This window comes from Choloepus didactylus, chromosome 13 (genome assembly GCF_015220235.1).
Source record: "Choloepus didactylus isolate mChoDid1 chromosome 13, mChoDid1.pri, whole genome shotgun sequence".
Taxonomy (NCBI): domain Eukaryota; kingdom Metazoa; phylum Chordata; class Mammalia; order Pilosa; family Megalonychidae; genus Choloepus; species Choloepus didactylus.
Genome location: NC_051319.1, coordinates 52,138,454 through 52,163,393, shown reverse-complemented (window position 1 = coordinate 52,163,393; position 24,940 = coordinate 52,138,454). Strand labels below are relative to the sequence as shown.

At 37.1% G+C, this 24,940-nt stretch overlaps 1 pseudogene; it reads right to left on the bottom strand.

Moving 5' to 3' along the window:
* Nucleotides 1–22,968: 22,968 nt before the first annotated feature.
* LOC119507695 lies at nt 22,969–24,011 on the bottom strand (annotated as a pseudogene).
* Between the last annotated feature and the right edge of the window lie 929 nt (nt 24,012–24,940).

Here is a 24,940-nt window from a genome sequence, read left to right as displayed (position 1 = left end):
ATGAGGTGGCTGAAGGTTGGAGAGGGGGTAAAAAAGGAAAGAAAGCAAGAAAGCAAGCCTCTTGGCTCTTGGAGTGATTGATGAGAAGAACAAAAGTACTGGAAACTGACTTGCCATTTGGTTTTTTAGGGTAATTCGTTGGACTTGAGGAGAGGCAGTAGAGGAAAATTATTTATTAATGTGTAAGTGGTATAATACATAACAGGAAAACAGGATTTTCATTAATCTCAGTTGAGGCTGCAAATTTGAGAACAATAACTGGCAATATCCACACATTCTAAAGAGAGATAGAACATAAGGGGTGACTCAAAACTGGTTCTGCTACCTCTTCTAGGCTTCAGTGAAGGACTGAGAATGAGGATTTCCTGGAAGAGAATTGTCTGTCAGATAGGAGTTGAACTCTGTGGTGCAGCCTCTACATTCCCAGTGGGAGAGGGAAGGGGGTGCTACCCTGTTCCATCTCAAGCCAGGTCAGGTGGCTCTGTAAACCCTTATGCAACAATGGTGCTGAAGTGGAACCTGGTGAGAGTTCACAGGAGACTTTGACACATGACTCTCGGAGTTTGCAGAATCTGGGGCTTGAATCCTGCCTAGAAACCTCTCAAGTGCGAGGTTCTCTGGACCTGCCCCTGAAACAAGGCTAGGTGCAGGGCTGCACTTCCCTCAAGGTGGGATAGATCCTCTGGGCCAGTGGCCACTATCACCCAAAGAGCTTGTGTGGCATATTCTGATGGAAACAGGATCTGAGCTGGTAAGAGTAAGCAGTTGTCTGGGGAGTGAATTGCCCATATCAAATCACACAGTGTGATGGATCTATCTGAGGGCAGAATTCCCCAAGAACCCTGGAAAAAGAGAGAGCCATCTTTGTTGCATCTGCTATGCAGAGTCACTAACACTAGGTTACAATAGCACCAGTCAAGTCAGACCTGTTTGTCTCCTGACCTCTCCTCTGTCTGTAGACAGCGGGTTAGGACTGAGCTAGAGGAGAGGGGAGCTGAAGAGATCAAAGTTTTGTCCTGAATACTGTGCATGAAAAGAAAACCTCCTTTTAATACCTGAAAGGGACTGGAAATCTATGGGATCTGCTTAGGTCATCATCTAGGAGCAGAGAAAGAAGATCTGACAGAAGATATCTGAATATCAAAGTGGAAGAAAAATGAAGGAGTTTCTTCCCTGCACCCCGCAGAGTCTAGCTCATTCAACGAAATTGTCATACCTGTGCTACTGGGTAGACACTGGAAGGAGAAGTAGCTCACACATATGGATTTTAAGTAAATGCCACACCAGAGAAGATTCAAACAGATTTTTACAATGATGTATTTCAGTTTAGAAATACACATCAAATGTGGATCTTTTTTGTAGTTTTTATCCATGACAACCAAAATTACTTTCCCATCTCGGTGATTTCATTTCCTTGGGGATAAAAAAAGATGTATTTTAACATTATGTTTTTTTAACATTGATCTAACTATTTTACATATTATTTCATATTATTTTTGGTCAGTTTTAATGACTATAACCACAACCTATAAAAAAAATTTAGATTGCTAACAGTTTTTTCCACTTACAACTAATGAAATATATAGATAGAACTTTTTTCAATTTTTTAAAGCTTATTTCCTTCAGTTATTTTCCAAGAACAAATTGAGCTCAGAATTCTAAGTCTCATGATCACTTCATTTTGAATATGTGATAATTTAAGGTATAATTGATTCTTATTAATTATGACTTTGAAGTAATTTTTTGCTCTGTAAATTTCAAGGCCTTACCAGTTTAAAAAAAAAAAAAAAAAAAGGCAATTTAAGTCCAAAGCTGACAACCTTTTATTTCAAATCAAGAGCTCATAAGTCACAATTTATTCTATGAGGCTTCAATTTTTTATTTTAGCAATAAATCATTTTGTGTTAAATGGCTTGTGTTTGTTGTTCAAACAATATTAGTTCATTTTACTCCTTATATTTATATTAAATGCTATTATGTGTGCTATATTAAGAATACATTACCTTTTATTAACATTTTGCAATTCCGAATTCTCCCTCGGTAGAATTTCCAAATTGTTGTCAGTTTGTGAGATTTTATAGTAATATGCTTACGCTACAATACTCAGATTTGTTATAAGAATTCACTAATTTTAATTCATTGGCCAGATGGTTCTGTGGAAATAAAGTAACATACTCCATATGAGTTTGGGTGGTGGATTTATCATTTATTAAAATCTCTCATATTTAATAATAAAATGGTATTACATAAATTTCAGGAGCAGAATGAAACATGTTCTATATTATTTAGCTTATAAATGTAGCTTTATAAAGCAAATAAACTTTCAATTGTCTGAGAAGAGGAAAGAGAATAGCAACAATAATAAATAATGCCTGATCTAACCCAATGATGTGTAATTATTAAACACTGTCCATACAAAAGGCTAGTGCTTAAGGACCCATATTTTGCTTCATTATTTTTAATATGTACAAGATAATATGGATAAAGATAGCATAATATGAAAGTTTAATTTGAATTTTTGACAATGTATCTTTTAGCAAAGTAAACTGGACTTTTTTTCCCAGTTGCCTTTGGCAACAAACCCCATAGTGACTGATCTTCATGACCTCATCTTGGAATTTGGCTTGAGTGACCAGTTTTAATCAACATGAAAATAATGCCTCTTTGTCTTTTGAAAAACAAATGGCGACAGATTGGCTCTTTCTGCTATAACCATACCTCATCTGACTAGCTTCGATCATGAAAGTCTTAGAAAAGTATGGAATACAATTTGAGGAGTTAGTTATGTGTGAAAATCTAAATGAACTGAGTCACCTTGTAATTTAACAGCCAAGAAGCAGCTGTCTGAACAGATTAGCCATTAAATCTCAGATGTGGGGCTGTTTGACCTTAATTTGCATATTTTAAAAACCAGATTTTGTAGAATTTAGAAGCCTCTCTGGGGTGAGTGAGGGGTCTCTGGGCACCGCCTTGGCTCTGTCAGGTTATATGGTGAAAAAACAGAAGCTGAGATAAACACTAATTAAAAAACAAAAGGTGGCACTGCTTTCCTTTGTTTTTATAGTTTTATTAAATTTAACTTATTCTATTCAATTAATATTACCTCACTGGGCACTTTTTTTTTTTTATTAAATTCAGTTTTATTGAAATACATTCACACACCATACAATCATCCATGGTATACAATCCACTGTCCACAGTATGATAACATAGTTATGCGTTCATCACCACAATCTATCTCTGAACATTTTCCTTACATCAGAAAGAACCAGAACAAGAATAAAAAATAAAAGTGAAAAAAGAACACCCAAATCATCCCCCCCATCACACCCCATTTGTCCTTTAGTTTTTATCCCCATTTTTCTACTCATCCATACACTAGATAAAGGGGGTGTCTTCACAATCACACTGTCACCCCTTGTAATCTACATTATTATATAATTGTCTTCAGGAGTCCAGACTGCTGGGTTGGAGTTTGGTAGTTTCAGGTGTTTACTTCTAGCTATGCCAATACATTAAAACCTAAGAGGTGTTATCGATATAGTGCATCAGAATGTTCACCAGAGTGACTCCATTTGAAATCTCTCAGCCACTGAAACTATTTTGTCTCATTTTGCATCCCCCTTTTGGTCAAGAAGATGCTCTCAGTCCCATGATGCCGGGTCCAAATTCATTCCCAGGAGTCATATTCTGCATTGCCAGGGAGATTTACAACCCTGGGAGTCGGGTCCCACATAGGGGGGAGGGCAGCGAGTTAACCTGTCGAGATGGCTCAGTTAGAGAGAGAGAGGGCCACATCTGAGCAACAAAGAGGTACTCAGGGGGAGACTCTTAGGCACAATTATATGCAAGTTTAGCCTCTCCTTTGCAGTAACAAGCTTCATAAGGGCAAGTCCCATGATCGAGGGCTCAGCACATCAAACCGCCAGTCCCAATGTTTGTGACAACATCAACACTAGTCCAGGTGAGGATGCCCAACACATCCGCACCTTCCCCCAGATCCTCGGGGCTGGGGAGGGGGAGGCTGTAAATATGTTTTTTATTATCTGCCCAAATTACTCTGGGATGTGTCACTATTTCACTCCAGCCTATACTAACCTACCGTATCTCACTTCCTATTCAAAGTTCCATGCAATTGTGGTGTTTGAACAAATTGACTGTAGAGTTGGACTGTTTAGAAAATTTAGATCCTGTGCCAAATAGATATCTCTTCCCTTGGTCTCATATAGAAGTTGAAGTTTTAAAACACAGTCAGTTTCAACCTTTACCCTTTGGCCTGGCTTGCCCTGGTCTTAACCAGACCTGCTTCATTCATATCACTAATTGAAGTCTGGGCTCTTTTTCAGCTTTTTTTTTTTTTTTTTTTTTTTGACAGTGGCTGTATGCACTAATACTGACATTCATATCTGCTCACTGGGCACTTTTGTTCCTTGAGATGCTAAATTAACATTCATTTATCAGCATTGGGGAGTGATGTGTGAGTAATAAAATGTCATTTGTGTTGATCTTTCTAATATACTTATTTCTGAATATAGATATGACTATGGTACTGGGATTCAGAATATCTGACATAAGCTAACAAAGACACTAAAATAGGGTTGCCAAAGGAAATGCCGAGAAGAACTGGGCAGGTAAAAAGTTGAGGTGTGTGACAGAGACTACTAATGGATCTTCAATATTAGGAACAGAATCCTGCCCAGAATACACTTCGCAGTGCAACTAGGTGAGTCCATGTGACTACATTCTCACCAATCAGGTATGAACATAAATGATGTCTGCAAATTCTGGGTTGTGCCATTATGAGAAACGGAAGTGCCATTATGGGAAATGGACATACCTACATCTTTCTCTTCTCTCTTTCCCATTGGTTGGAACCTGTACATGGTGGTTGTGAGCAATCTTGAATCATTCAGAGAAGCACAATGCCTCAGGACATAGAAGGGACCTGAGTTTCTAACATCCCAGATGCATCATCCCAGCTTTGTACTATTTATTGTCAGACTGTTATAGTTTTAACAAAATTCCTATTTTATTTAAGGCACTGTTACTTTGGCTCTTTGTCTTAACAGCAGAACCTATGACTTAACACAGGGTGTAAGGCAATTGAGAGGAGTGGTTAAAATCCTAAAAGGAGGCAAATTCAACCTTTAGGAAATATTGTGCAGACAAAAATGAAAAACAAAAACAAAAACAAGCCCGAAGGTGGATTGTACTAGTTTTCAGTTGTGGGTCCAGCTTTCACTCTCTTTTCTGAAGCTTGGACTGAAGAATCACTGGAAAGCTACTTCATGCCAAATATTCATCCCTCTCTGTTCCACAGTTGGTTCAAAGCATCAGTCTCAGATAAACCCAAGAAAGGTTTACTGGGTTTATATGATAAAGACCCTGCTTGTCAATTCTTTATGCAATCTAGACCGATAGTGGTGGTGGAAGGGGCGAGGGGTGGGGGTGGAAGGACACAGTTGAAGACCTTAATTTTTTAAAAATTCTGTTTTATTGAGATATATTCACATACCATACAGTCATCCACAGTGTACAATCAACCGTTCACTGCACCACTGTACAGCTGTGCCTCATCACCACAATCAATTTTTGAACATTTTCATTACTCCAAAAAAAACAAAAATAAGAATAAAAATAAAAGTAAAAAAGAACACCTGAAACATCCCATCCCCCCATCCTATTTTTCAATTAATTTTTGTCCCCATTTTCCCACTCATCTGTCTGTAAAATGGATAAAGGGAGTGTGAACCACAAGATTTTCTCAATCATAAAGTCATACCGTATAAGCTATATAGTTATACACTTGCCTTCAAGAATCAAGGATACTGGATTTCAGTTCAACAGTTTCAGATATTTCCTTCTAGCTATTCTAATAAACTAAAAAACTAAAAAGGGATATCAATATAATGTATAAGAGTAACCTCCAGAATGACCTCTCGACTCCATTTGAAATCTCTCAGCCACTGAGAGATTTGTTTCATTTTGCTTCTCCCTTTTGGTCAAGAAGATGTTCTCAATCCCACGATGCCAGGTCCAGGCTCATCCCTGGGAGTCATGTCCCGTGAAAGCTCTTAATTTTGACTAGTCATGTTCTTAATTTTATTGGAACCTTTACTTTCCCATTGCCTGCAGTCTGATATTTAGGACCCAACCAAACTAATTTCTGGATTTTGGCCTTTTGGTTTTTTTCTGGTGACCTGATTTTACTTACCAGTTTATTCAACAATTTTGTGGTTTCAGTTATTTTCTCAGGAAGTAGTGTTTGATTCCAAATGAAACACTTAAGTATTTTATCTGCAAGTAACATACAAAGTGTCCCAAATATACTGACATTATGAGTCTTTAAGAGAAACGGCTATTAAGGGAAAAATGGAGTGTTGGTGGGAGAGGAAATAAGAAGGAAAGGGGCAGTTAGGTTGTTTTGTAGCCTCAGTGGAAGGAATGGGGTGAGCTCTTGGGGGAATAATTTAATCTTGAACTACACTGGGGCAAGTGGTATAAATTCAAATTCAAAGCTCTTCTAAAATTAAAAAAAAAAATAAAAAATCATCCAACCTGTGCTTTGGGGGAGAAACAGGTCTGATTCTGGCTTAATGTTTTTCTGCTATCTGCTTTTCCTAATCGTTTAGGATTCTTTCCTTTTTATGGAAGGTGGAACAGGGGAGAAATATCCCTGGAGTTCTGCAGACTGGTTGGTGTTTCATAAATAAGCCAGATAAGATTTAAGGTCCTCCCTGAAGTGTATAGTATATTAAAGAAATATATTAAAATTTTAGTTGCCTCATTTCCAAGATCTCCTATGTCCCTCGGTGCTATGCATACACTTTAAAGTAACATTGATTACTCCCTCAATGTAATTCATTAGAGAAGAAGCATTTCCAGCTCTTACTGAGTGTGTTTTCTGAGCCCAACACTTAAGGGAGAGAGAGGCATTTTCCCCACCTCCCAAATCATATAAGTCATTTTTATAAATAGACTGCTCCTGTTGAAATTCTATTACATTCTGTAACATTTATTAAGTGTCTCTGGTGTACCTACTACCTGGCCAAAAAGGAGGCAGAATAGTGGGTGGAAGGGGTAGGGAAAGGAGATAAAGGGGCACAAGAGAACACAAAGGATTTATCTGATTCAATATTAAACCAGAATAGTCCCAATCAAAAAGCCAGTCTTTGGAAGGGAGATGAAATTTACCCACTTCAGTCATGGAATTAATTAATTATGTTTCCATTATTCATAAAACTTTTAATTCCTTATCAGCAAAACATTGCATAAACAAAATCAAAAGACCAATGATATATGGGCAGGAGGGGACAGTTCCTATTGCATAACAGCATTCAATAATTGTTAAGCTATTGTGTTTACCAGACAAACAGAAAGTTCATGTCATAAAGAGCTTCTATACAAATTAATAAGAGAAGGAAAACTCTTAAAAAAATTGAGCAAGGCTTATGAATATGCAATTTAGAGATGAGGAAATACTAATTATCATAAACATATAAAAATATGCCCAGCCTCACTAGCGGTCAGGGGGAAATGCACATTTAAATAACAGTGAGATATCATGTTTCACACATCAGATTGGCAAAATTAAAAAGTGCTGGTAATGAGGAGGTGAAAGAGTAGCTACAAGTTTGAGAAAAGAAATCTGGTGGTGTCTATCAAAAATAAAAATATACGTATCGTTTAGCTTGTGTTTCATTTTGGCTGGAACCCATGGGTGCATGGGTGTTTGTCAGGAAAGGTACACAGGGTTTCACCTGGGGAGTGGGATGATCAGACTTCGAAGGTGATAATGACTAGATTTAGTGTTTGAGAAGGAACCCCTGGGCTGCGGGCAGAGAGGGTGTATATAGTCATAGGACTGGGGGCCGGGAGATGAGGCTCCTAAGAGAAGTCCCCATGCAAGAAAATGAGGGCCTCACCTTGGGGCAGCAGCCCAGAGTGAGTCAAGACATTCGGGAAGTGAAAACAAAAATCGGAGGGAGTGTTCAAGATTGCCATAGTATAATGCAAACAGTGTAGGAGACTGGTGAGAATGGACTGGAGAAATCCAGGAAATAAAGCTGTCCTAGATCAAATTGTGAAATAGCTCAAGTTTTATTTAAACTCTTTCTCTTCCCTTTTTGATTCTTAAACCCTGGGTCTTCTTGTTACCTTGGATTACCCAGAACCCTCTACAAACTTGCCTCCCTCTGGCAGTGCTGCAGGATTCAAAAGTTTCCTCTCTTCCAGGCATTAAGCTGTGAGTCACTGGTGGGCAAGGATTGCAGCCTATTCATAATTGTATTCCCAGTCCCTAGCCTCAAGTCTGTCGTACAGTGGGAGTGCAATAAGTATTTCCTTATTCTAAGCTTTTATTTATTTTTTAATTTTCAGTATGTGCATATTTTTTTCTTTTAATGCAATTTTATTGAAATATATTCACACACCATACAAACCATCTGAAGCATACAATCACTAGCTCACAGTATCATAACATAGTTGTGGATACTTCACTATGATCAATTTTAGAACATTTTCATTACTCCAGAAAAGAAATAAAAAGAAAAAAGAAAACCCCAACCCTCCCATACTCCTTATTCCCCTCATTATTAACCCATAGCATTGGTGTGGTGCGTTTGTTACTGTTGAAAAAATATTAAGATTTTACTGTTAACTATAGTCCATAGTTTGCAATGGGTACATTTTTCCCCATCTACCCCTCTATTATTAACTCCTTGTAATAATGGCATACACTTGTTATAGTTCATGAAAAAGTTTTTTTATATTTGTACAGTTAATCATGGACATTGTCCACCAGAAGATTCACTGTAATATACTTCCATGTTTTAACCTCCAACTTTCCTTCGGGTGACGTACATGAGTCTAAACTTCCCTTTCTACCACATTCATGTAACAGTGACTTTTTAAATATAATCTTAAGACTTAAGCAAGCAGGAAATTATAAAGTAGACTTAAAATGTAACCTTCAAAGCTGGACACAGGCTATAATGGAAGCTCTTATTCTCACAAAAGAGCAGTATGTAAATATAAAGTCTGAAGTGTATGCAAATATAAAGTTTGCACCTTTCACAGGTGTCACCTAGTTCATGAAGAAAACAGGAAATAACTAAATTGATTAACTCCCTTTGTCTCTAATGGGTTTAGCCAATTAAAGAATCACTGGGAAACTGCCCCAAACCTCCCAGATATAGATAAGCCTTTTGTCTATCACTCGTGTTACATGCTAATTAAATTATTATCTCTCTTTGTCTCTGAACCTGGGTATAAAACTCAATTGAAGAAACGCTTCAGGGAGGTAGATTTGGGAAAGCTTCCCCTGCCTTCCACCAGTGTAGTAGACCCTCTTTTCCTCTTCAGCCTGGTTCTGTGTGACTTCTATTGGCCATGCCAAGCGAGGAACCCAGATTTGGAAAGTACCTCTTCTACATTCACACACAATTCAGTACTGATAATTATTCTCACAATAACATACTACTGTCACCTCTATTCATTTCCAAACATTTCAGTTTGACCTACTTAAACATTCTGCACATATTAAGCAACCACTCCCCATTCTTTAGCCTCATTCTATATCCTGGTAATCTTTATTTTGTGTCTGTGAGTTTACATATTATAATTAGTTCGTATCAGTGAGATCATAAAATTTTTCCCTTTGTGTCTGACTTATTTCACTTAACATAATGTCCTCAAAGTTCATCCATGTCGTTGCATGCTTCAGGACTTCATTCCTTCTTACTGCTGAATAATACTCCCTCATATGTACCTACCACATTTTGTTTATCCATTCCTCTGTTGATGGACAACTTGGGTTGTTTCCATCTTTTGGCAGTGTGAATAATGCCACTATGAACATCAGTGTGCTGTGTCATTTAGTTATTAAGAAGATAAGAGACAGTTCACACTAAAATATATATATAACAACTAGCTTAACACTTGACCTTCCTGATGATGTCAATTGTTAACTCAGAGGCACCTAATGGTGATAGTGAAATTTCTCAGAGTTGTAGAGTATTTGGAAGCTGTGTCTTCTAGGTTCATCAAGTCATACAACACAGGCAATTATCTAGATTAACTGTGTATTCAACTGGCTCTGCAGGAGAAAGTCCCAAGTGCCATGATCAGTTGTGAGAATCCAAAGAAATAATTAACATAAAAATGTTCAGAAGAGGGAAAAGTAGAACAGAAATTCAAGTTCTATAACAATCCAATTCCTAACCTACACAGAAGTCACTGTGTGGAGCTGCAGAACCTAGGCTTTGATTTACTTATGTCAATCCATATACCCAAGCATGTGAACTTTACATGTTGGGAGCTCTTAGCATGGTCCACAATCTCAGTATTTGATACAGTAGCTGCTCTGGGCTTTCTACAATCTCAATATTTGATACAGTAGCTGCTCTGGCTTGAAGGATTATCTGCCTGATTTCACTGATTGCTCCTTTTCCTTACTCCTTTGCATTTTCCCAGGTTCTGTGGACAGCGATGGCCCACATCAGCATCTGCGCTGTTTTTATTTTGGTTATGCGAGGGCTCTTTTCCCTGCAAGAACTAAAACCGAGGTCCTGGAGGGCAGAGGCCTGTCTTCCTCAGTACTATATCCTCTACAAGGCTCTGAATTTGGTGCATGGCCAGAGTTAGTAAATGTCTGCTGATTTCTATTAGAGTAAACAATGGATAGGTGGAGACCTCAGGATTCCTTGATTGGGTTGAAAGGAAAGCTGTGTCTAGAGGTGGGAAGCAGTTTCTGAAATCACAAATTTATTGCTGGTCTCTAGAAAGGCAAGGATCTTGCCTGCCAGGCACTCTGCTTTTATATGCTCAGTTTATATCAGGTACTCAGAAATGACAAATTCTTTGGTGATCAATAATCATAATAATATCATAATGGTAGTATAAGTAAAATGAAAAGGTTGCCTGCATTGGGTGTTGCCCGGAGAAGGTCCCTTTCCAGGAGACAAAGACAATTGACCTCTTTTTTTTTTTTTTTTCCCCTGGCTTTTGGCTTTGGCTTTTGGTAAAGATTTATTTTTTCTATTTCCAATCTTTTAAGAGCACACACACAAAAGTCAAACTCAGCAGGCTCTACAGATGAAGAGCAAAACAGTGAGCAAGGTGCCTTCCTTTTGGTGCCTTCCACAGAAAAGGGATCAGGGATCGCCCGAGACAATTACTTAAAGGCTGGAGGCTGAAGTCATCCCCCTGCAAAAGAAAACTGTGTGAACTGCATTGCAGGGTTTGCGTCTATGCCTTGACTTTCCATTTCTTACTTAAAGAACGATGAGCACAGTTACGTGTAGTTTTAGTAGCCAACCTGCATCTGTTTCAATTGAGCACATAATGTTTTCTACAATAGTATGAGGATATAAGGCAGGGGATTTCCAAGAAAATAGAACACACCCTACAGAACTGCAGATAAGCAACACCTGGAGACAGCGTCTCAGAATGGACAGGCATACCACATTAATCAATGTATATCTGCTTTCCACTTTGTAAGACCCCCTAAGTAATAAGGAAACTAATGTCAGCCAATCAGAACATTTCCTCACTTGCTTCTGCATTCCCCCTGTATGAGTTCCCCTTTTCACCCGCTTGGTGGTGCTCCCTTTCACTTTCTGAATGGGACGCTGCCTGATTTATTGAATTGCTCAGTAAAGCTGTGAGATCCTAAATTGCATGATTTTTTTTTCTTTTTTCATGTGTCAAGCAGTGTGCAGAGTGCTTTGGATATTTTAGTTCTAATTCTTACAACAACGCAGCAAGAGTAATTAAGCAAGAGTGATTATTTTTCTCATTTGATAATTGAGATAACAAGATCAGAGAGGTTAACTTACTTGACCAAAGTCACTTGGCTAGTAAGTGATGGAGTCTTTTCATCTCCCAAACCTGTACTTGTACCACAATGAGGAGCTGCTTGCTTGTATCCTTTGTTTCCTCTCCTCTACTAATCCTACTCTCTAATCCCCACTAGTGTGGCAGTCACTTCCCTCAATGTTGGAAAAGTAAAGAAGCATAAGTGAATCGTTTATAGTAATGGGCTAAGCTCTATGATAAAGCACTGTATAAAGTGCTATGGAAAGCCAAGAGGTCAGGATGGGGAAGTCTCCTCAAGAAAGAGATAGATGAATACAGTTTTGGAAAATAAGTAGCAGTATGTAGCAGTAATATAGGTGGAGAAGGGAGAAAAGATTTGTTCTGGAAACTGTTGAGTATTTGGGTTTAAATCCTGGTTTATCTAAGTACTAGCTGTGTGATCTTGGAAAAGTCACTTGACCCTTTTGAACCTCAGTTTACTCACCTTAAATGAAACTAGAGGGAGAGTGCAGGTGCAAAATGGCAGAGTAGAAAATTTTACAAATCATTCCCTCCACTAGAAAAATGATAGAGCTGGAAAACGAGACTGGAATGAACTAGGTGGTAACCACGAACCAGACTGGACATCTAGAACAACTGCAGGAGTGCTAGAGGAAGTGAGAGGCTGCCGAGAGCTCAGCTTCTGTACGTGAAAGCACGAATCAAAAGTGGCCTCCATTAACGAGACCTGCAGCAGCAGCTGTGGCTGGATTCCAGGAGCAGCCAGCTGACCCAGGGATGGCAGAGGAAAACCTCTTCCTTTCAAGTTGAGTGAGGGATGAGATCACCCTGGAGGATCCATAGGGGCCAGTGGGGAAGCTGGCCTCAGTTTCCTCCTTCTGGGCAGCAGTGCTTCCAGCCGCCCACCAGTATTCACCTGGACACAGAGCCAGTGTGTTTTGTTTGTTTGTTTTTTCCCTTCAGTGTGTAGCTGTTTCCCGGTCTGGCAGATCCCTGAGGGCAAAGTCGAGACTCTAGCCGGGGTTTCAGTCCTATCTACAGTAGCGGCTTCTGGCCTTGCTCCAGCATCTACCAGGACTCATTGGTTGGGTTTCCTGTTTTCTCTTTCTTGTGTTGTTCAGTCTGGCAGATCCCTGAGGGCTCAGCACAGACAACAGCCTGGGTTTCTCTCAGTAGCAGAGTCTTCTGGGCTTACACCAGCGTCTACATGGCACAAAGAGCCTGTGCACCTCTTTTCCTCTTTCCCTCCCTCCCTCTCTCCCTCCGTCTGTCTTTCTTGTTGGTTGATTTTTCTTTTCTCTGTTTTATGTTTTTTGGGTCTGGTGCATCCCTAAGGGACAAGCAGGGATGCTGGCCTAAGTTTTGGCCTTGAAAGCAGCAGCTCCTGGCTTCCTAATGGCACAGAACAAGAGACTTGGAAAAACAGGGCATTTCATTTTTTTTTTTTTTTTCTTGCTTTTCCCCCCTACATTTTATGGTGGACATTTTCTATGTTTGCTAGTATATTTTATCTTCTTTTCTTCTTCTCCCTCTCTTTTTTATTCCTTTTTTTTCCCCTTCTTGTTCTTAGTCTGATGGACTGAAGAGTGGGAGAACTGGTTTCCCAGGGTGATCACAATGTAATATTCATAATGTCCAGTTCCCAACAAATAATTACAGAACCTACAAATAAACAGGAAAGTATAGCTGGCCCAGTCACATGAAAATAAGAATTTGATTTAAAGTGTTCCAGAGGAAGGGCAATCTCTGGAATTACTAATCAAAGATCTTAAGGTAACTCTCATAAATAAGATCCATGAACTAAAGGAAAACATGGACAGGAAATCAGGAAAAAAATACATGAACAAGGGGTCCTTCCCTAAAAAAGATAGAGATACTTCAAGGCTCCATCCCTCCATAGAAGCTTTGAACAACCAGCAAGAATTGGAAGAAACATCTTCCTTAAAGCTCCAGAAAACAGTTAAAGGACTGCAGTAACAGGTCAAGTGCCAAATCAAGAAAAAGGCTACTTAGAAGTGGTAGGATCTTGCCCCTCCCCACCCCTCACTGACTCAGTGTGGAGCTGGCCTGTGCTGCCAGTGCAGATCCTTAGCCCCAGTTCTGAAGCGAGCAGAAGTTTGGAAGATTTAACATCATTAATATGTCAGTATTACCCAATTGTAATCCCTATTAAAATTCTAGCAGCCTTTTCCAGCAGAAAAGGAAAAACCAATCCTCAAATTTATATGGAACTGCAAGGGGCCCCAAATAGTCAAAATAATCTTGAAGAAGAACAGGGTTGGAAGACTCACACTTCCTGGTTTCGAATTGTACTACAAAGCAACAGTAATCAAAACGTGTGGTTTTGGCACAAAGATAGACAAATAGAACAGTGGAACAAAATTGAAAGTCCAGAAATAGACCTACGTATCTATGGCCAACTGATTTTTGACAAGGGTGCTAGGTACATGCAATGGGGGAAAAAGGTCTCTTCAAAATAGGGTGTTGGAAAACTGGATATCCACACGCAGAAGAATGAAGTTAGACCCCTACCTCAGACAATGTACAAAAATCAACTCAAATGGATTAACTAAGTAGAAGAGCTAAGACTATAAAATACTTAGAAGATAACATAGGGGGAATGAATCTTCTTAACTTTGGATTCAACAATGGATTCTTAGATATGACATCAAAAGCATGAGTAACAAAAGAAACAATAGTTAAATTTGATTTCATCAAAATTAAAAACTTTTGTTCATTGAAGAAAATTATCAAGAAAGTGAAAAAACAACCTATAGAATGGGAGAAAATAGTTTCAAACCATATATTGTATAAGGGTTTAATATCCAGAATATAAAAATAACATCTACAACTCAACCACAAAAAGACAAGCAACCCAATTAAAAAATGACCAAAGGACTTGAATAGACATTTTTCCAAAGAATATATACAAATGACCAATAAACACATGAAAAAATGCTCAACCTCATCAGCCATTAGGGAAATGTAAATTGAAACCACAATGAGATACCACTTCACACCCATAAGGATGGTTATTATTTTAAAAAAATGGAAAATAACAAGTGTTGGAGAGGACGGAGAAAAATCAGAACTGTAATGCATTGTTGGTGGGAATGTAAAATGGTCTGGCCACTGTGAAGGCAATATGGTGGTTAGAGAATTACCATTTGACCAGGCAATCCTACTTCTAGGAATATACCTAAAGAGAGTGAAAGCAGGTTCACAAACAGATACTTTACACCAATGTTTATAGCAGCATTATTCACAATAGCCAAAAGCTGGAAACAACCCAAATATCCACCAATGAACGGATAAACAAAATGTAGTACATACACACGATGGAATATTATTTGGCCATAAGAAAAAATGAAGTTATGAGACTTGCTACAGCACGGCAGAACCTTGAAAACATGCTCAGTGAAACAAGCAATATACATAAGGTCAAAAATTGTATGATATCACTTATAAGAGATGACTAGAAATAGCAAATTCGCTGATACAGAAAGCAGATTAGAGGTTACTGGGGAAAAGGGGTGAGGGGAGAGGGGAGTATTTATAAAATAAAATTAGTAAACTTTATATCACAGTATTTAAGTTACAAGATTTAAAAAAAAGGAGAGATGGTAGTGTGCTAGAGCTCAGCTGGAAAAAAAAAGCAGCTGATAATTTGTACAAGCAGGGCTCTGGCAAAAATCACATGGGATAATGAGGTAAAGCATCTGGCTTCTGGCCTGGTAAGCTGGAGGAGTGAGTGGATGGCAGTGGTAACCGATTGTGGTGATGCAGTAGTGGAGGCTGTGGGTGAGAGCACCTGGAACAGGGGAGACTGGTGAGGGAGCTACTGAGCAACCGAAGGCAGGAAAAGTGATGGAAGCCTGAGAGATTTAGGAGGTTGTAGGTGAAATAGAAAGAAAGTAGTGATTGCTAGGGTATGTTAATAAACTGAAGAAGGTTTCTGGTTTAGGAACTACTGCCCAAGGTGGGGCACACAGACAGGGGAGAAGAGATTTTGTCACCTCCATTGTTGAAAGTTCATAAACTTTCAGACTCAAACCCAGTCATTTGAAGTCCGTGGCAGAGTGACTATGAGAAAGGGGCTGGGAGGAAATGGTGCAGCATCTCTCTTAACTCCTGACCTCATGTCCCGATCAACTGTGATATTGAGGAAATGTCAGCATGCTGAGACAGTAACCCCAAAATTATTTGGAATGACATTGTTTCCTTAAGTTTTGGGGCATCTTTTAATTTCGGGAAGATTTAGAGTTAAGTATAGAAATAAACTGGAGGAATCAATATTTTTGTTAAAGGACCTGTGTATATTTGGTACTGGGAATTGGGTTTATTAGAGTAGAAGTGTGGCCTTATTTCAAAGATAAATTTATAATTAATTAAGCTTGTGATTGTAAGTTGAAAAATATAAGGATATCTTTCTAAGTGTAAAACCAGGATTAGGAGTTTTAAAATAATTTCAAAATTTGTTCAACTTCTATGTATAAAAGTAATTAAAGTTCAAAAAAGCTTAGGAAGATTCTTAAGAACTTCTCAAGAAGGCTTTATTTTGATTCTGAATCAAAATTGAAATATTTAAGAAGGAAATAAAATGTGTCAATGCAGTTTAAAATGTTTAAAAGCATTTTGTTAACCAAGTTTGTATGTTAATATAATATATTAATCAAAGTTTCTTTAAAAGCAATTGTTAAAAAAAGTGATTGTTAAAATTTGTTAGTTTATGAACAGAATAATAAGATTTGTAAGTTGAACTACAAGTTCAAAAGACCTGAAGTTTTCATTTTAACTTCAGTAAGTAATTTTTTTAACAGCTGCTGAATAAGCATTTCTGTTCACAAAAGCTACTCAAAGCAACCCCCACAAAAAAATTCACATTGACATGATATATACCCAAATTTAAAAGTAGTATATATATAATGTCTCCAAATAATATATTAATAACAATGTATTCCCAAATCTATCTTATATATGACACATTATGTATAATATATTCCCAAATTTAATGTGTCTGTGTATACATGTGTGTATGTATTCCCTGTTCCTTTCATAAAAGTAGCGACCATGTGCAAACACTGCATACTAAGGGTTGGATGCTCTTGTCTGAAAGCTGTTGTCCTCGGCTCTGATATTCAGTAACCCACGTGAAGAACAAAGGATTTTGCTTCCTGAAGCCCAATTGCCTGGAGAAAAATAAGTAGATGAAGTGTTGCACACATTAAACGAAGGTAAATATTGACCCTGACACCATATGCTGAAGTGTGCTGGCAGGTTCCGTCAGTCAGGGAGTGCCAGCCCCGCCAGCAGGGACCGCTGTCATTCACACAGTCTGGGAAGAGCCCGAAATTATCAGTAAGGCCCTCCTGCTTGTGCTTTTAATCCTTCCCCTCAAATTTCCACCCAAAGCAGCTTGCAACATCTGAAATCCCAAAAAACGGAAAAGTAGGATGGGTGTTGATTATCCAGCCTCAAATGGCCCCATAAGAGCTTTAAGTCAGATGAGGAGGAGAGAGGATCTTAGTTTCATCTCACCTTAATTAAGAAAGGAGAAAGTGTCCTCTTTGATCAGATCCATGAGTTTGTGGGTGATTATAGCATGCCCTAGTTGTGGAGACTCCTCCCACCCAACAAAGAGTTTAAAAAACCTGGGTGTGGGACCTGTTCCACCACTTTACCACCTGCTGGGAAGTCACATCCCCTCCCCTCAACCTCACAAGGAGGATGATAATACTCTTCCTCTCGTTGTCACGGGGCTTTAGAAGTTCAAGTGCGGTTAGTCATATAGCAGGGCTGTAGATATAAGACAGCTCGTTATGATTACTTCTGAGTAACAACAAATCTCTCCGGAGTATCCTCACTTTACCCGTGCTCTTTGTGCTCCTCCGGTCTCCTAAGCCCAGAGTGGCCAAGGGAGGGGCCAGGACGGAACAAGAGGAACTGCTATCAGAGGTGGTCCGGTGATTTCTGCAGCGGAGGAAATTCCTTCTCTCCTCCTAGTTCAAGTACCCAGTGTAGCATCCAAAACGCCTTCCAAACAACTTTCCCTGTTTTTCTTCACAAGTTTGATCCAAGAAGGATTGAGGAAGACCTGTGTAATTACTCTAGTGGTTTGAGACACTGGAGTTTTCTTCTTCATTTTTAGCAATGTTATTATTATTTTTACTATTTGATAGTTCTCTTGGTTTAAAATTTCTTTAATAATTGTTCATGTCTGCATCTGTTGGGGGATAAATTGGTTTAAAATAAAGTATATTTTAAAAATACATTTTAGTTGGGAATTCCTGTGGATGTAAAAGTAATACAAACCCATTAACAACTACCTGGAAAGAAAGGCAGGCACAAGATTTCAAAGCTTGCAAAGACATCATTTATTATACTACCACGATGCATTCCTTTATGAGACGATTTGTTTGGCAAATGTTGGTCCTTACATCTCATAATGTTTCTGTTTGGGGGAAATTAGGTGTTAGTGCATGGAAGATTAAGTGAACACATTTTCCACAAAAACTTATTGCTCTTTTGTGCAGTGGTTCTAAATATTGGTTCAAAGATGGTTGGTGGTAAAGTTTTCACTGTTCTTCAGTAAAACAAGCAAATAAGGACAAAACTGTGAGGTTTTCATAAAACTGTTTTTCTCAAGTAAACAATTGTCCTTTATTTCTTGGGTTATATTCTTCAGACCATTTTGATGGTAAAATGTCATTTTATGAAATGATGGTGAGAGTAGTTTGTAGTTTGCTCTTATAAAATATTTTAATTGGTAAAATAAATAGCTGGCAACCCCAGGCCTATCACCCCAATTACAAAAATAAATTACTGGTCTGTGAAAGCCAAAATCTAGGATGCACTATAGTGAAAATCGACTTCTTTCCTCCCTCCATTCCCCCAGCCCTCACCCCACCCCCGCTGTCCTCCCTTCCTATCTCCCTTGTCCCTCCCTCTCCTTCCTCAAATCTTTGCCTTAGGTCCTGTGCTCAGAACAGGACATTAAAAAGAGTAAGTAATGGTCCTAGACTCCCTCTGCTTATGGATAAGTAAGGCAAAAAGTCTCAGCTGAGTGTATCGAGTGACACAATGGTGGTGGCCGCGGGGCACCAGGCCCCTTAAAGGTGGGCACTGGGCCACGAATGAATGAAATCATTATAGCAGCAGAGCCAGAATTTTCTACTGAAACAAATGGAATGGCACTTCCTCAGAAGACCTGAAGTTTTCTTACATTTGTTTTTCCACAGAAACCACAGATTTTAATAAATTAGATTTATTAACAATATTAATAATTTAATAAATTAAATAAACTAATAATATTAATAATTATTTAATAACCCCCCATGGTCACCCCCTGGACTACAGAGCCACTAACAGCCAATGGAAAAATGGTGAGGGAATGCAAGTATTATTGGTCACAAAAATCATGTAATTTATTTCAAAGTTAAAGATAAATTAGTTTTGTAATAACTTTGCTCTTTGACTGTAATTACAGATAATATAGAGTTGACCTCCTTGTAAGCTGTGACGTAAATATGTTTTCATTCTTAATGTATGTGAAGCAATGTTCTGACTTGACATATACATAGAACTTTATTCCATTGGGCTTTCTCACCTAAAGGAGAAGAAAAATTACTCTTTGCTTTTGAAAACTTAAACTGAAATACAACAAGTAATAAAATGAGAAAAAGAAAAGAGAAAAGCTGAATATTAAGTTGCTTTGTCATAACTGAAGTTTGTTGGCCTGCTGGGTTTTGGTCAAAGTCCATGTATTTAAAAATGCTTATGTTTACAAGTGAATATAATTATTTTGTTTCATTGTAATATTTGTGTTTTATGGAACAGTGTGTAGTTTAAGAGGATTATTATTAAATGATTAGTGACTTGGAATGCCAGAGTTTTTCTCATTTAGAATTTATGTTTCTGACAGAAAGTACAAATAATTGCTGTAACCCTTTTTTCTTTTCTAAAAATGGAATAATAACCCAAACATAAAAGAATAATGATCTTAATTATTTAGAAATATTTTGAGAATATAAAATTATTTCATAACCATAGAGTTATAATCTATAAAATCTAAGGTCCCATCAAGGATTGTTTAAAATGTAAGAGAAGGGACAAATGTAAGTAAGATTAAGCAAAGCAAATGGCAATCTGAGCTTTTTTGGAAATTAAATTTTATTCCAGGTTTTTTTCAACACCCTTGAGAATTCAATATATAATCAAGTGGATATAAACCTGAGTAAATAAGAACAAAATCTATATTATATATTGAAATATAATAAATGCATTTATATGTATTGAATATATCAATGTTAAATATATAAGTGGATATAAAATATTTATAAATTAGTAATAATTTTGATTATGTAAATTAATTGTCTGATTAAAATTAATTAAAATGAAGAGATATTTTATTAATTTTTAAAAATAAAAGCTATTAGTATGTTGCATGACAGTATTACAATATAATAATAAATAAAATATGTAATATTTTATATTAATAAATATTAAAAATTAAAATAGAAATATCAACTGTGCATGTGTGTGTGTAAAATTTAATAATTAAAAATAATGGAAATATGTGGGTAAAAAGGGAGTCTGAGCAGGGTTCGCAAAATGTGTAACTCTCAGAACATGGAAAGTTGATATATGAAAACATATTTGTGAAGGATACAAGGCAAATGATAATTATTTACATTGAGCACAAAGTCTTTATTTTAGAATATGATTTTTAGAATATGATTTTTAGAACAACCCTATGCACTTAAATCATGATTTGTGTGGTGGACATTTGTTGATTGCCACTTCCTGCTTCCCCAGCCTCAAGTGCTTTCCTAATGGCCTCTTATTTCTATTTGGGGATCCAAAAGGTTCCAGGTAATCCAATTCTGCCTGTTTGCTCTGGGGTGCATTGTGATCTAGGCTAAGTCATTCAGCACAGTCTCCCTCTGGCCACAGCGACTGCTTCAGGGATGGATATCATCATCACCATCATCACCATCATCACTAACACTTTCATAGCATTTACTAAATACCAGACACTCTTCTAAGCACTGCACTAATCCATTGAATTCTCATAACACCCCCATGAGAGAGGTCTATTATAGTTTCCTCTCTGTGCCACTTTGGTAAGTGGTGGTACATGGTGAGCGGGGGCAAATTCTGCACTTATGCAATCTGACTCTGGGATCTATGTTCCTAGTGACTCCACGGAACTGCTTGTGACCCAAGATGCCCCATCAGAGTAAACCTTGTGCCTCTGATCAAGAAAGATAGTACAGGAGTTTCCCCTTGTGCTGTGTGGTGTGGCGAGCAGATATGAGGCCTGGAACGGCTCCCGAGTCTCATTGCCTCAAGGTAAGCCAGCCTTAGCTCAAGGCCAATACACGGCGGTGGCAGGGGTGAAAGGATGCAGGGTATCTGAGGCAGTGCCTAGAGGATGTTGTGATCTTTCAGTCAGTACAGCAATAAACCCTCGTACTTTATTATTATTATTTTTTAAATACTTAAATTTATTAAGTTTAAAGATGTACAACTATATTCATGATTTAAATTACTCCTGGGTAAACTATAATTTTAAACAAACAGAAAATTACTATGATGTGTACCACTAAAAACTGAATTCAAACTACATACCATTGCTTTAATAAAGGTTCTTATTTTCATCTTATTATTTAAATTAATTACTAGTATTAGCAAAATGCAAAATAGGACTATTTAAAATAGTCTACCAATTATCTGCACATAATTTATGCAAAAATTTTAATATTTTTTCCCCATAGTCACCCAATAAAGGACACCTCTAAGCAACTTGTTATAATGAGATGACACACATACATATAATAGCAATTTTATTAGCCTGAAGAAAATAAGTGAAATCTGGTCAAAAATAATCATCATGCATTTGCAAAACAGTTAGTATTCTATCTGCTGTTCAGAGATGACTAATATTTATTGAGCACCTCCTATTTTCCAGAACCAAAAACATATTATCTGACTCCATTCTACAAGATAGGTAATAGTATCTTTTATTTTATGGAGGAGAAAACTAAGACTCAGACCAACAGGAACTTATAAACACTAGGACAACCATAGGACTGTCCTGTTTAATTATAATGACTGCCAGTTTTTAGAGAATATATCACCTATTTTTCACATTTGTTTTACTACCACTAAGTCTTTGCATTTACATTCAATTTTCTTAAATTCTTGTGGACCTAAGCAGTATTTTTATTTATATCACCATCATTTCTCTTTCCTACTTGTCTCCCTAAGGTCTTCATCACGTATCTGTAATTTCTTGCTTATAAATTTCATTAAGATAAGCAGAAGTGGGAACGTATAGTATTAGGTACTATTGCATCATTCTGGAATTTAAAATTGACACAAGCACAAACTTTAAAAATCTACCTTATTAAGAAAAAGATACAAACTATGATTTCTAAAATATACATATATATTATTAACCTCATTTTCATCTTTTTGGTTTATAAATATAACCTTATGAGCACAGAAAGTTAAAAAGCTTAAATGACTATGTAATAAGATGGAAAATCACATATAAGGTATTGAAATATATATCCTTTAAAGTTTAAGTTATCGCTCCTAAGAACTGGGTTAATGAGTAGTTTCTTATTTTAATTCAACTGAATAAAATTATAAAAGGATTGTTTTCCTTTATAGTAGAGATGTATAAGTAGCCAAAAGGTCAGAACCAGAATTCAATAAATATTGAGGGTTTCCACTAGTTACTAATATTGAATTCTAGCCAACTTCTAGTAATATGTAAGTATAGATTATCTTATAGAAAACCTGTTCTGTTAAAAGATATCCTCATAGAAAGGGAAAGAACTATAAAGAAATGGACTGCATCAGAGATCTACTAAATGCCCTTAATTACAGATTAAGGACCAAGGCTCAAGCTTGATAAGTAACTTGTCTAATGTCAATGGTAGAACTAGGCCTGATTCCTGAGTCTGGCTCTTATTATGGGCTCTTTTTGCCACATCACAGTGTTCTCTCATTTTAACTTAATCATATTACTCACTATATTTTAACTTTATTTTGGAAAATTATCAAGGAATAAAACTCTTCTTTAGAGCTTGGCAATTCTCTTGCTTTTCTTAAAAATGAGAATTACAAGAACAGAATGTAGTTCACAACATTAGAGCACTTTCATAGCTTCATTAAAATGAGAAATTTATACAGAAAAAATTCACTTTACACATAGTTTTAGTTTGGCTGCAAAAAGCTTAGTTGTAGCTTCAAACCTTTATATCATAGTAACTTCATATGTTGTGAAATGGTTTTCTATAATCTTGACATTTTCAGATAGCAAATTTTCCTGTTTTAGCCGCCTTATAAGAGCTTCCAAAACTTCAATCTTCTAGGGTTTGCTGCTCTGGTAGCTCAAGAAGTGTTATCTTTGAACGTAGCTTAAAACTTTTTGCCATAGATGCCCCTTATTTATGTCTTGTCTGCAATAAGAATGTTCAATTTGTAAAACTTCTGTTTCAGAGTCTATATCCTTATACAAGGAGTCTTCAGTGTCCATGTCTTCCCTTTCCATAGTTTCTTGTTAACAGTGTTTTCCATAGGCTCGTTTGATGTAAATGATTCTTCTTTCTCACCCTCCAATTTTTTCTTCTGAGACTTTTTTTTTTTTTTGAAGAGTCTGATTGTCTTCAGGCCAAGAAATTATTGTTGGAATTGCAGTTTGTGTCAAATATCGAATAACCCATCTGAGGTCAAGAGAGTCAGGAGTAAAATGGTTGCTAAATAGAAACCGGTATTTACTGGGAACCCATGAGTCACGTTTCATATTCGTTATTTTTCAAGTCTTTCTTTGTCATGCAGAGGAAATGGTAAAAACTCAGCTTCCGGTCTTCATCGCTTCGGTCCCGGAGGTTCTTAGAGCAAATCGCCCGTCCAGTAGCCGGGCGTCGCTCAGGTGAAGCCCCGGGAAAGCAGGCAATAGACTCTTTTAAAAGTCCATTTGTATTGGGTTTTCAAGAACATTCTAACGTCACTTGATTTGCAAATGTTTCTATATACATGCACTCTTTCTTATATACCTCTACTACCTGAAAATATTTGCGCCTCTATCCTTCATTTTTATATTTAGCAATGAACATTGTATAAATATGTAGACATTAGTAACATTAAATACATTAAGCAGAAAAAAGTAATTTAAACATGATCCTAAGTAACACCATATTTTATCAATTCTCCAGATGACATCTTTTCATATTTTAACATTTCTGAAATTGGGATATGTCCAATAATTGATTGAGTCTTCAATTAATTGTCAATTATTTTCTTTCTTTCTTAGTGGTAAATAAAATGATGATTACTAAGCTAATTTATGGCATACTAGATTCAATGATACATAGTGATTTGGTTATTACTGGATATATTCCTTCCTCTCAAGTATTCCTTCCTATCTACAACCCGGACTAAAAATACAGATTATCTACTATTAAGGATGTATATATACAACAAATTTTAAATTAATTTCACACTTTCCTAGAGTTTGGAGTGGGGTTATATTATAAATGGTAGAGAATTATGCAAGAAAAAAATAGTAAGACTAAAGGGCAGGAGTCCCATGATCATACTCACCTCTGTCAGGATCCTATGTACTGTTGCAACTCGACTAAGACTTCTAAGGGAACAGATTATTTATCAGTCTTATCTTGGACATCAGTCCAAGTGCTATCTTTAATAGCATTAGGCCTTTATTCAATATGACTTGAGTAGGAACTCTGGTCTGTAAGTTTGTACAAATAAGGTCTGAAGTGTTTACTACTGCCCTTATTGCTCCTTTGAGTTAATTTTTACAGCGAATATGAGAATATCTCACAAAATTTCTGAGAACCACATGCCAGTTGCAGAAATAGTAATACATCGGACAGTGAGAAATCTCAGAGGTAAAGTGAGTATTTCAATATATAGTAAGGAGTTGTATGCTTACTCCAACTCTTCATTACCAGGTTGACAAAAGTTGCTTTTGGTTAAGATTGGATAGCTAGCAAATAAGAGTTTGCTGGAAATGGACTCAAGCTAGAGTCCAGATGAGGATGATCAAAGGAATTTGCATGTAGCATACCAGGGGTGAAGCTTGTACTAG